Source organism: Mustela putorius, unplaced genomic scaffold (assembly GCF_011764305.1).
Source record: "Mustela putorius furo isolate JIRA1106 unplaced genomic scaffold, ASM1176430v1.1 tig00000640_pilon_pilon_pilon, whole genome shotgun sequence".
NCBI classification, from domain to species: domain Eukaryota; kingdom Metazoa; phylum Chordata; class Mammalia; order Carnivora; family Mustelidae; genus Mustela; species Mustela putorius.
In genome coordinates, this window is record NW_025421432.1 from 5,053,638 (window position 1) to 5,067,182 (window position 13,545).

General features: G+C 33.5%; 1 protein-coding gene across 3 annotated transcripts in view; it reads right to left on the minus strand.

Annotated features, from left to right (window-relative positions):
- Positions 1-13,545, minus strand: part of MGAT4C (MGAT4 family member C) — a 318,766-nt gene that overhangs the window by 22,261 nt on the left and 282,960 nt on the right. The window contains exons 3-4 of one of the 3 annotated variants that reach the window (XM_045082967.1): positions 11,637-11,658; positions 7,477-7,542 (exon numbers count right to left, since the gene is read on the minus strand). The exons of 1 other annotated variant lie outside the window; for it this stretch is intronic. The gene's annotated coding sequence lies outside the window, so the exon portion shown is untranslated. Of the gene's footprint in view, positions 1-7,476; positions 7,562-11,636; positions 11,659-13,545 lie in introns of all 3 variants that reach the window. One more of the 3 variants, XM_004748589.3, reaches the window with a different exon arrangement.

Consider the following 13,545-nt stretch of genomic DNA (forward strand, 5'->3'; position numbering starts at 1 on the left):
CTGCTACTTCCCAATGGCTTCCCTCTGACCTTTAACAAAGTTAAAACACTTACTCCTAATGTTTTGCTTGTATACAGTTCTGCATCTTTTTACAATGCAAAAAGCAAGTGATCACAATTAAAGACTACAGATCAACTAACTTTGACGTTCGACAAGACTGACTTTCTCTGAATTTTGGATACATGGCAGTGTATGTGGTTGTAGGGACATAACTCCACAGAAATGGGCTACATCCTTCCTCATAGATGCAACCCTGAAACTACTGCAACCACAATGAATACAAGTGGAAGGGCTGAAAACTTCCAGACAGTCCAGAAAAAAGTAGCTAAAAAATTAGATTTGCTTGGAGGTCAGGTAGATGGGCGTGGGGGCGTGGTAAGGATTAAGCAAAATTTGATAATAACCCTTTTCGGAATAGAGTTCAGAAGTTGCATCTACAGGTCAACTAAATGCAAAACAGCCAGTTAGGTAGGACAATACTTTTTTTTGAAACAAATGTTCATACAATTTATTAGAACTTTTCATTCTACAAGTCTGGTGCTATCAAAGTTTTGTCACAGGGTTGAAGTCACCTATCTCTGAGCAATTTTAAATTAGGAGGATTTTTGAATACCCCATTTGAAACACAGGAAGATAGCTTCATAGTGCTAAAACTTGAATAAGTTTGGCAAAACCTCTGGCTGAAGCTAGACCCTAGGTATGGAAACTAAATTTGCATGCAAATGGGATGGATCCAGCAGAACTTTGCAATTGCCAACACCGATGTCAGCATCCCTGTGTCTGAATATAGTTCCTGGGGAAATACAACAGAGCTCTAAGAGAACTTTGATGGACCCTTTTTTGGAAAACATGATTGAGCAGAATCAGGCCTGCATTAGAGGTAAAGCTGAGAAGTGAAAACCATTCAGCATGTTAGTTCTGGAATCCCTACCCCTGGTTAGAGACATGTAGGGATTGAACTATTTAGAAGTATGTAAGGCCAAGAAATGTGAGACACTATTTCATTTCTCAAAGGATCAACAATAAATTGTCTTATATGTGGACATGCTTTCCTACAGAATTCCTTTCCTCCTTAGGCTCATTCTGCGCATCAGTTTAAGAAAAGTACTGTTCTTTACATTTGCCTCACATTTTAATCTCCATGGATTTGCTCTTTTATTTCTAACTTCCACTTATTGAAATTTAATTTTAGGTCACCAAAATGTTGCCTTCTTGCTGAAGATTTCTCTGAACCCCATTTTCAGTCAAGTTTGGTTTTCACTTTCTTGAACTCTTACCATTTTATCTCTACTTCTCTTAATTTACTTAATACTTTCTAATTTTTTAAAAAATATTTTATCTTTTTGATAGTTTATTTGACACAGAAAGAGAAAGAGATCATAAGTAGGCAGAGAGGCAGCCAGAGAGAGAGGGGTTCCCTCCTGAGCAGAGAGCCTGATGTAGGGCTCGATCCCTGGACCCTGAGATCATGACCTGAGCTGAAGGCAGAGGCTTAACCCAACAAGCTATCCAGGTGACCCTACTTTCTACTTCTTGATAGTGTTTTTATATGTTTTATTTCTCTTTGGATTCTGAGCTTCTTGTATGTGGAATATTTTTTAAAAACTTCTTATGTGGTGCCTGTGTGGTTCAGTTGGTTAAGTATCTGACTCTTGATCTCCTCTTAGGTCTGGATCTCAGGGTCATGAGTTCAAGCCTCACACTGGACTCCATTCTGGGTGTGGAACCTACATAAAAACCAGAAGAAACAAAAAAAACCATATCACTTTCATACTTAGAGAAGTGTCTTTTTTTTTTTTTTTTTGAAGGACAAACAACTACTGGTGTGTATGCATTGCATTACAGAAATCTTGAACTTGAGGCTATGAGAAAACTACAAGTCAATGAAATTGGTTATTTCTTTCCCACACCACTCTCACATCTCATCTAAGAGCTTCCCTGCCATGACCTAGACCTACAATGTAATCTCTAGGCATTTGGTTGCAAAATGCAAAACTTAACGTTGTCCGTTATCAAAGCATCATAGACTCTTCTGTGTTTATTTTATAATTTAAGTGAAACATAAGGATAACGCTACTTGTTAGTTTTAGTATTTGGTGGATTGAAATGTTTCACAACCAAGATAAATCAAGATCTTTTAGAATATTTAAGAAATGCAGCAGCAAAAATAATAATAACAATAGTAATGTTGACACTGTGGATGCTTTGAAGAACACTAGCAAAATAGAGTTAATTAGTTTGTGCCAGGAGAGTCTGAGACAGATGTAATCTGATTTAATATCAGAAATCAGATATGGTGGAAAGTTTTAGAAGCCACATAATTTTGGGACAGATATTTGGATCTGTTGGACCACCTGCTTATCTATACTACCTCACACATATGCACATATATGTATAGAAATAAAGACTCTGACATTGTAACATTATAAATATGTATTTCGAATCATTACTCATGGACACAGACAAAGTATTCGTTGCACAAACACTTCATTATTTTTCTTCTTGGGAAGACACTGGAAATTTTTGTGCTAGTTTTGATCAGCTCAGGAAAAATGGTCATTTATTAAAAAACTGATGCTGATATGAAGTGACAAGTGAATTATCATACCACAGAGCTGTTTGCTTAGAGTGCATATGCTTGTGCATGTTACCACAAATTCATCATGTTTCTAGAATGTTACTGGGATTGTATGCAACAAACCACCAAATGTTAATGAGATCAGTTCTCTCTCTAGCTCTTTAGGGTAAAATCACATGTCCCCAGTGCAAACTATTCCATGGCTATATAAAAGATTGGGAAAAAGGGAACCCATATCTCATCTGAATGAATGTGGCTACATTGTCTATCCCAAGGCACTAAGCCTTCGTTCACATTTTATTTAATAGTCTATTTTTAAATCAACAAATGCAAAAGTAAAATTACATTCTCACGTTCTCGAAATCCTATGGGCTTGTAGACAACACTTAACCCCACATTAAGGAAAATCATGAAAGAAGTCTTGCCATCAACTGTTCATCTGTCTGACATGTGCCTTTATGTGTATCTGACTTGCTTGGCTTGCCTTTTTTAATGCTTGCCCAATTTGTTTTTCTACTTTGTGGAAGGCTGCACACACCCTTAAGGCAGTATTCAGTACTTTCTGATGAAAAGAAAGAATGTTGCTGACATAGCAAAAGCTTCAGGAAGTCACAAAAATGAGAAGGGTTTTACAAAACTGATTATCTTTACATTTTGTACAACGAGCTCAGAAGTTGATGGAAAATGTAACTGTTTTTTAATGTAAGATTTTTTTCTTACAGTCTCATGTTGTATGGTCTACTTGTAGCTATAGGTGGTAGCAAAGTAGATAATTATAGTCTAGATTATTCCTTAGGGTTCTCAGGGATGACCAGCAAGATTTATTTTCTGGTTTACTTTAAGGAGATAGAAACACAGAAAATTTGTGACATTTACAAATGGGAGGTTTCCTGTCACTGATTATTAAAATAGTAAAACTTGAGATGAGGATTGGGAAGAAAGAAAAATCTTTTCAACACTTGAGCTAAGACCAGAAACATTCAGTATTTACTGACTCCTTTTTTAGACTATCATTCTCTTATAGGTTTTGAGTTTCTTTCCCTTGAGCTGAGAAAGGCTGGCTGGAGTGGAAACAATAATGGCCAACATGGAACTAAGCACTTTAGCAAGAATATAGGGGCTAGTACTTTGGCAAATTGTGGTCATGCGAGTTGTTTTGAGTTGTGGTGCGGAAGAAAGTGATGATGACGATGATGATAACTGACTCATTCAGAGGGCTGTAAACTAAGTTCAGTCTTCCACAAAAAGGTAGAGGGGCACGTGGGTGGCTTAGGTGGCTGAGCATCTGGCTCTGGATTTCTGCTGGAGTCATGAACTTAGGGTCATTGGATTGAGCCCTGTGTCAAGCTCCACTCCACAGGGAGTCTGCTGGAGGTTCTCTCTCTCTCCCCCTTTCTCTGCTCCTCCCCCTGCTCTTGTTCTCTCTCCCTCTAAAATAAATAAATCTTTAAAAAAGAAACTCATGGGGTAGATAAGAATACATTTTGTGATTATTCTCACATTACAAATAAGGACAGTAAAGATCAGATAGATTAAGTGATGTGCCCAGGAACAGTATATACTTGCTATATAGGTATGATAAATGACAGGTTTTCAAATCCCTGACTTTTTATGCATTTGAGTATATGCAAACAGTTTATCAGAAAGACCTAAAAATTAGGTGCTTCCAAATCAAGCTAAATTTGGTGTAAAGAAATGATATTAAAGCATATTAATAATCATATTTCTATCATTAATATGAGAAGATAATACACAGATGATTTTCCCCCAAAGGGATCATGCAAGCATTTATGCATAATTATTAGAATAGTATTAAAGTCTATAATACATTGTCTTAATAAAATTTCCACACATTCTTATATGGGAATAGATCAGGTGAACTGTAATTTGAATTCAGTAATGCCAAATATCAATTTAAGTGGATAAATATGATATATGCATAAATATATCATTTAAATAATATGCTTAAAAGTAATTGTTTTCCTCTTTATGAATTGTTTTTCCTAAGTTTGTTATTAGATTCTAAAATCAGAATGAATGAGTCTGTGATAGATAATCCATTACCAGTTATGTTTCCTTTCATTCAAGCACATATAAAGTTCAACCTTTTCAATACAAGATACCACGTATCATGTTAGACAATGCAAGTTAACTGCAATTTCATATCTAGCCTAACTAGAACAGGGGAAAAAAAACAAAAAACAAAAAACCTTATCAAGGAAGTAAAATAAAAGCACATATCATGTTTGGAAATACTTTCTTGGTGGCTATTATCAAGATGTTTTAGAATTATCATTAAGTGAAGATTTAATCTGTGTTGCCCTAGATGTTACATATTGCTTTTGACTTTCAATGTTTCCTGAAGTTTCACTATCACATGAAATTGTGCTAGAGAGAACGGATTAATAAATTCATTTTCTTGCACCGCTGTTTAGTGCAAGGTAAATGGAAAGTAAATTATATCCATAAAGTGTTAGAATATGACATTAGACATGTGTGCTTATGTAGAAACACGAAACACAGAAAGAAGGAAGTTGCCTTGTCTGCTTGGAAGTTGATACCTTCAGGAAATGTTCCATAGGTGAGAGGATGGCAGATGGAGTAGGGTAAGGGTGGGGAAGATTCCAAATAGGGGTCCAGCAGAGAGCAGCATGTCTTATAACATTTGTTTTTGAAGTTATTTTTTTTCTCCTTTCTTAAAATCTTACATCCATCTAAGCAGAAACAGTACACATTAATAAACTACTAAGATATTGACAAATGAAATGAACAGACTGGTTTCAAACTTGTAGTCCATAATAATTTTATTTAAAAGGAAGATAATGAGAAAATATCTTGGGACTTTATGCCCCAAGGGAAATGCTCTTGTCTCCTAACTGCCACTTGCAAAAGCTCTCTTTATTTTCCAGGGGCAAAATGATTTGTAAAGTCAAGTATTTTTTCTTCTTAAAAATACTTTCAGATACCCACTAAGTCATTTAGAGATGAATTAAGAGCCAAGAATGGAGAGACATGGTGGAAGGCTGCAGATCTTCTTTTGCCTAGTTGTGATTCTGAACTTAAGAAATCAATAGGAATTAGAGGTTCTCATATTGAAATTGAATCTGAACAGTAAAGCTGGACTTTATATTCAATACTGCAAAGCTTAGGTGCCTGGGTAGCTCAGTCAGTTGAGCTTCAGACTCTAGATTTCAGTTCAGGTCACGGTCTTAAGGGTCTTGGGATTGGATTGAGTCTTGTGTCAGGCTCTGGGCTCAGGAGGGAGTCTGTTTCGAGATTCTCTCTATCTACCCCTCCCCAAACTCTCGTGCCTCAGTGCCCTCTCTCTCAAATAAGGAAGTAAATTATAGAACAAAAATAACAACAACAAAAAACCCTCCTCAATTTCCTCCTAAAATTTAATAAAGTCTGACCTTCCTTTTGTCTTCAGACTTGCCTGTGGTTTACCATAGTTTGTGTCGAATTGCAGTTCTTCCACTATTTCCAAATAGACTCAAAATAAATAATATATAATACATACACACTACAAAGTTCAGTTCTCTTTCACACCTTTGAAGTTTCTAGACTTAAGACATATATTAATAGAACTGTATCTAATGTTCAGTTAGAATACATTAGTCCTTGTTTATAGCCACAAGAAGTGGGAACTGAATATCATCCATTCACAAACTGTTTATGCTTATGATGACTATAACATTTACATAGTTTGGAGTTTACAAGCATAAGTGCCAATGAATTTTGGTTTTGGTTTATTCCCATCAGAAAGGTAGAGTTGAGGTGGGTAACTTACAGATTACTGCTATATCAAGAAATTTGAGAAATGAATTTTTTTCTGTATCTTTAAAACTCTTCCTAAATGAAAATGTTCAATATAATTTGTCAATAAATCAGCTCCACATATTCTCTTTTATCTAAGACCTAAAAATGTTCTTGATGTGTATTTATTTATTAGTCTTATATATGTGAAATTTTAACTATGTAAAAATGCATAGAGAAAAACAAAGAACTACAATGACATTAATATTGGTTATATGTGTTTCATACAAATATGAGTGGCTATTACTTCCTTATACTCATCTATACTTCCTAATGTTCTGTAATAGACATATAACACATTTAAAGCACCATATTTGTTTCAAAAAGCAACTAAAATTCTACATATATTTTTAAAAATATGCAAAAAGCATGAAGTAAAAATGCTAGAACGTATTAGTTCTGAAGGCAAAAAATGTGTTCTGAGCTGAGGAATATTTCAATTCTTTCTCTTTTTGTATTTTGTAAAATTACTGTTCACATATTAATTTATGGAAGATACAGTTTTCATTTCTAAAAAGACTCATAACTGTACTTCAGTATCTAAATGGACAACTTAGGCCATAAAATTCTACATCATAGTTCTAGACAGATCATAATTTCAGGTTGACCAGAAGTGCTAATTCAGATATAAGAAGACAAATATCATTAACCATTCTGCAGCCTGCTCTTGATGAAATTGAAATAATCATTTCTATAATTAAATGCTCAAATGGAAAGCCTGTAGGTATCTGTGGCCTAAGGATTCTTATAGCAATAGTATAACTGACATTTGAAAAAATATATTGTAAATCTAAATTTTACTCATTTATTTTGTTATCAGAAATCTTAAAAAATTCTAATATATCAGTTTAATTTTTTTTAATTGCCAGATTCCTAAGGTTAGGATTAAACCTAGTAATATTAACAGTTGTATAACAACATTAGTTCATCTGGTTTACCCTCAAATGAAAATAGAAGCAAAACTTTGTCTTTTCCCTGTGGCTACTGATTTCTTAAAATAGATTGTTAAGTGATTTAAAATAAATAAATAAATTTAAATCTAGATTTGTTACTAGTTCCTTAAACATAATTTTTATACTAACCTTTCAGTCTCTCTTCCTTTTCATTCTCCGTGGTAGGAATTACTTTATTGATTAGGAAACTATGGCCTGAGTGCATAATGAAAATCTGTAATGAAAAACTCATTTGAGAAAGAAATTAATAATTTCAACAGTGAAATCCAATTTTCCTATGTTCATTCTTGTAATCTATTTTGCATTATTTCCCATGTGTATCCTGAATATCACCGACTCATGGCATTGTGCAGATAATCGATTAAAATGAAAGAATTGCATAAAATATGTTTCTTCAAGGCTAACCTCCAGCTCTTTTATATTAAAATAATTATATTTCTATATTCAATAGCTATTGAATTGAACAGTTTTGCAAATATATTCATTATTGAGAAATTTATAGAATAATATTTTCATATGTTGTTTCAGGAATTCTATAATTTATTAAAGAAAATAGTCTATTAACTAAGAAACCACTAAAAGAAATCTACATGTTAGGGAAATATATTATATGCTAGACACTGTGCTACAGGACTTTTTACATGCACTATATATGTTAAGTCCTCCTAGGACTTCGATAACTAGATACTACGATATCTATTTTTTAATCAAGAAAAAAGGCCTTAGGGAATGTTTAACAAACTTGTCCAGGTTAACATAATGGTTTAGATTCAAACCAAATATTTTATATATATATTATGTAGTATTTTTATAATATATATTATATACATGGTGATAAATTAGAAATACTGCTTATAATACTAAAGATACATTCTGTGGTTGTGATGGCATGTATGTGTTCCTAAATCTTATGTTTTTGCTAACATAAAAATTAAAGAAGAAAAATAAGCAAGGTAAGTATTCAAATTCCATTCATAAAGAGGAAGATATAAAGAGAAACTGTATCGCTTTCATTGTTTAATTACATAGTAATGCAGGAGTGTAAGAGAAATAGAAGCAGTGAAATTTTCCTCCACCCCAAAGTTGCTATCAGAAATAACCAGTTCCCTCCATAATTTAATTTTTCAGGACTTTTCTACACACACACAGACAGCACACACACATCTACTTAAAATTACACAAATTCACTGAACCACATTATGTGTATTGTTTGTGTCTTTTTGTTTCTTAACATATGTTGGAGATCTTTACGTGTCAGTACAAATAGGGTTCTATATTATTTAAAATTGTTGAATCATCTAATTGCAACATTTATTTGACCCTCACACATACATCTGTAAGTTTTTTTCTAAATATTCTCTATTACAAAATATACTACAGTGATATAGTGAAAATTCTTATAGCATTGTGTGTGATTTTTGGATATAATCTATGAATGAAAAGCTGGGTTAAAGAGTAGCTACATTTATGATACATACTGCTAACCCTCTTTAACCTTGTAATATATCCCTGTATACTGAACGTAACAGTATTAGAACTGGTTCTGTGTTTCTTGTCAGCATTTCAAATAGATCTTCCCGCCTCCCAATAAATTTAAGCAGATCTGAGAGATTGCTGTTGACAGCTTAGTTAAATAAGCTTTCTTAGCTCTTCCAATCTGTGTGTTTATAATTCTTCCAGAGCCAGAGACATTACTAAAAAGGACTCTTTCCAATTGAAGTAACAACAATGCATTTAAGTATGGTGCCATTTACTGAGTAGAAGGTGATCTCCATAGAACATATTCATGTTTCCATCTGCATTGAATTTGGTTTCTTAAAATCATTATTAATGAGTTCTCAGTATATTATAAATAAATATGTCCATCTTCTTAAAAATAGTAACAAAGCAGAGCTATCATGAACCATTATTAGGAAACTCTCAGGAAATGGAGGATTTTATCTTTGAAACTACACACCCCACCTCATAAGCAAACTGAACATATAGCATCCTAACAAGAGATGAAGGGGCTGCAAAAAGACCCTTGGCAAGCATTTTCATAGGTATTTTTCTGACTATTGGCTTTGCTGATAATTAAGCATTAAAAGACTTCTCCTATCTTCCATGTATCCTCAGAAACCATGTCTAGTGACTAAATCGAAATATCCTAGCAACAAGCATTATTTAGAGATAATTAGACATTTTTGTATTTTTCAATACCTTTATTAGATTTTTATTTTGTGAAAATCATAATTTAGAAATCACCTATTTTTCATTTGTACTCCATTGGCTACTCTAATATTTAATTAATTATTTAAACCAAATCATATAGTATATATACTTTATTTCTTGTTGAGAATTTTTGGATGTTTTTCCATAAAATTCATATGGTGAAAAACATTAATCGAGAATATAAGTCTTTAGAGACTACACATTTTAACTATTTCCTAGTCAGTTAAGAATGCTGGCCCAGTAGTAAAATATTCTGGTAAATGGGAAATTATGCATTTCAACAATTAGCCAAAACTTGGAATTTATGTGAATACCTCTTACACTGAAACTATGTTAAACGTAGCAATGTTTTATAATTTGTAAGAGTTTCGAATCTTCCTGTGCTCCATGGCCATCCATAAAGATTTTAGTATAATTTTCCAGAGATTTGACTAATGCTAAAATTCACTTCACTTTGCTAAGCACATCTTTGAAATAACAGTCTTAGACTTTAATGTGCTTATTCATTTTTTTCTTGAAAAATGTTGGATAAGTGCAATAATACTTCATCAACATAAAAATATATGTAGTTAGTAATGGCATATAATCAGTATAATATTTGATTTTATACATTCTCGAGTGACCTAAGATATATAAATTTTCCAGTCCTTAAAAGCAAGTGTATCTAGTCCAGAACCATCAAACACATGCTGTTAAAACTCTTCCATCAAGTGCCATCTCTAAAGAATATCTTATATCCTTCATATCCCTCTGTCACACTCTGCAGTCTTTCCTTAAAACAAATCTGACCATGTCATTCTCAAGCATGAAACATTCCATAATTCCATTTACTGATGGTACAAAGTTCAAATTCTTGTGCATGTCATTAACATCTGTCACTTTCTTTTGCCTTAATAGATGACAATACGCTACCCCAACAACGTGTTCTATGCCTGCTCAAAGACTCTCCACTCCTCCACTGCAGTAGCTCAAATGCTGCTCCTTCTTTGCAACATTGCCTGATTTTCATTCTTCTATGTAGAAGTGATCAGTATTTTTTGAGTCCCTTTGTGTAACTTGTCCATTATATCAGCTTTAACCCCTTTATGGGTGTGATTATTCCTTTATGCAATTTTTCCCTTAATACACTATGGGCTCACTGAAGGCAAAGTATTTACTGAGGAAAATGTATACCTCAGAGATGATCTGGAACATTTTTGAGTGGATTTTTAATAGATGAATTTGCCATTTGAGAACACAGACAAAAACATCTCTTTAATTAAAATTTAAGAAACTGTTAGTGGAGCTTCAAAGAAAATGTTTCTAATTACAAGACAGTATTTTATTAATTTGTTTGCTATGTTGTATACAAAAGTGTGGATGGGAGTATGATCTCGAGGGGAGGTTCTGGGAGTTGGGAACAGGATGATTGCATTAAAACAAAAGACCCTGGTGAAGGAAATAAGAGGGAAAAGCCATATTATGGCCATAAACAGGTAGATATGACCTATGATTTCTCATCACACACTGTCATTTATCTATATTTTCACTCTGCATGTAATTATTGAAAATTTTTACTATTGTAGTTTTGATCATTCAAACTGGAGTACCAAGTACTGTGTTTTCAATTTTGTAATTATTGTCTGCAGTATTTAACATAGTCATAGTCATACGCTTAGCACTTTAAAAGACTGAAGTAATTAAAGACAAGAAGTAGTGAAATACCTGATCTTTTTAATGAACAATGGTACAAACATTAAAAGCTGATCTCCAAGCTTATATATAACCAGCATATTGAGGTTTTAGTAACTGCTGGCTCAGTGTTAAGAATTTTATGTGCTATATAATTCATCTGATCATCAGAGAAAACTTGTGAGATAGGCACCATTAATATCTTTGTCATTTTACACATGTGGAAACAAGTTCATTTCTTCAAGATACACAGTCTGGAAGAGATGCAGTGGGGAACTCAGAGGCAGCTGAATTCAAATCCCAGGATCTTAACCACAATATATTCTTCCTTCCCTGAATTTGGGATGAAAGGAGTTTCCTGTTTATTTCAGCATAGAATGGCATATCACAAAAGTTTTATTACGTACATTTTTGAGGTTGGAGATTAATCTGGAAAAGGAAAAATGAGTTAACATGAGAAAAATACGCTTAATAAGTTAGCCCTTAAACCTGGAGACATGGGAAAATCACTCTGAGTGAAATCTTGAAAATGGGTTAGTAACAGAGCAACCATTTTACTTGAGGCTCTGTCTTTGGAAACCAAAGAGCTGGAATGGGAAAATAACGAAAATAAAGTCTATTTGTTATTGAACATTATCTCTATTTTTATTGAAATGGCTAGACATTTGAATGAGAATTTTGTCAATACACAGGGGGATAAAATAATTGGCTACAAGTCAAAGTTCCAGTGAAAATTAGATATTTTTATTTCCCAAGAATTTTAAAAACATTGTGTAAAACCAGTTTGAATAATCCAAAGCTTCAGTATATTATTTTGTTCCATATTTTTGTGAAATGGTACCTACTAAATGGTATAATTACTTTAAAATCATTTTTTGGGATTTAAATTGAAAATATTCATTGTTATATCTAAAAAGATGTCTAAAAGTAAGATCTCTTTACATCATATATCACTTATTTTCAATACAGTCAAATTTTAGTATCAGAATTACATTTCCAGAAGAAATCTTTGTAATCGGTTGAGTTTTTTTTATTTGGATAGGATTATGTGAAGAATTACAATTTGTTTGGTGGTATCCATTTCTTTGTGTGTTCATTCATTCTTCATTTATTAACTTGTCACATTTTTTGTGCTTATTGTGTATCTGGATAAAGCAAATATAAATATAATATTTCCCACCAATAAACTTAAAGTCTTTTAATGGACAGTCTTTTAAATTCTGGTTAAATACCAATGCATGCTCTGCTTAATAATATCTCTGCTTAGCAGAACTATAATTAGAAAAGAAGGGCAATATTGCTCTTACCCAAGGGAACCTGTAACCTCAGTAATTAGACAAACCACTCAAGGTTTGTTCCTTGTATCTATCTGAGAGGTGATAGAGTCAAATAAGAGCAAAGACAGGAAGAAGAAGGGAATTTCCTCATCATACTCGTACTGCAAGTTACTCATGGAGTTCCAAACAGTATTTTCCTCAAAATATGCATTAGGTACTTTCCATAACAAAATTGTTCAGTCCATGTTCAATATACACCAGCATTCTGCTGGGGGTTGGAGACAGAGGAATAACCAAGACAAAATCGTTTCTGCTCTAAGACAGCATACCATCTATAGGAACCAATTTCCAGAGCCCATCATCTCTACCTGGATGTACGGACATCTGTAGCTGAGCATGTTCTAAATCAAATTCATTTCCTGCTCCTCACCTCTCCTCTGCCCACATGTGTTCTTGGATCTATCTTTCTTATTTCAGCTAATGACAAGACAATGCCTCTGCACTGTTGCCTGAGGTAAAAATCTCAGCATCATTCCTAATTCTTCCTCTGTTGTCCTCGCTTATGACTTATGACGCACACGATCCCACATGTAATCAGGTTCTGTCAATTTTATCTCAGAAATGTCTCTGACATTTTTCTGGTATTTTTTTTTTTCTTTTTTTCCTGACTGGCTTCCTCCCTCAAGCGAATGTAAGCTGTGTAGAGCAAGGACTTGATCTCTTTTGTTCACTGCAGTATCCCTTGTTCCTAGAAGAGTTCCTGGCACATAGTAAGCCTTCAGTAAATGTTTGTTAACTGAACTAATGACTACCTATTTCCAAAATAACATAATAACAATAAATATTTTTGGAGGATCATTATTTGCCAGTCACAGACCTATGTCCTTTGTAAAATTTTACATTTAATTTTTTTTAAATTACTCTAGAGTAGATTGGTACAACAGGATTGATTGGACTCAGAACCCCTTGTTTGTAGCCAGAGGGTTTTATCTAACTGTCCTGCTCACACCACTCATTCTTACAGTTCATCTCCCATATT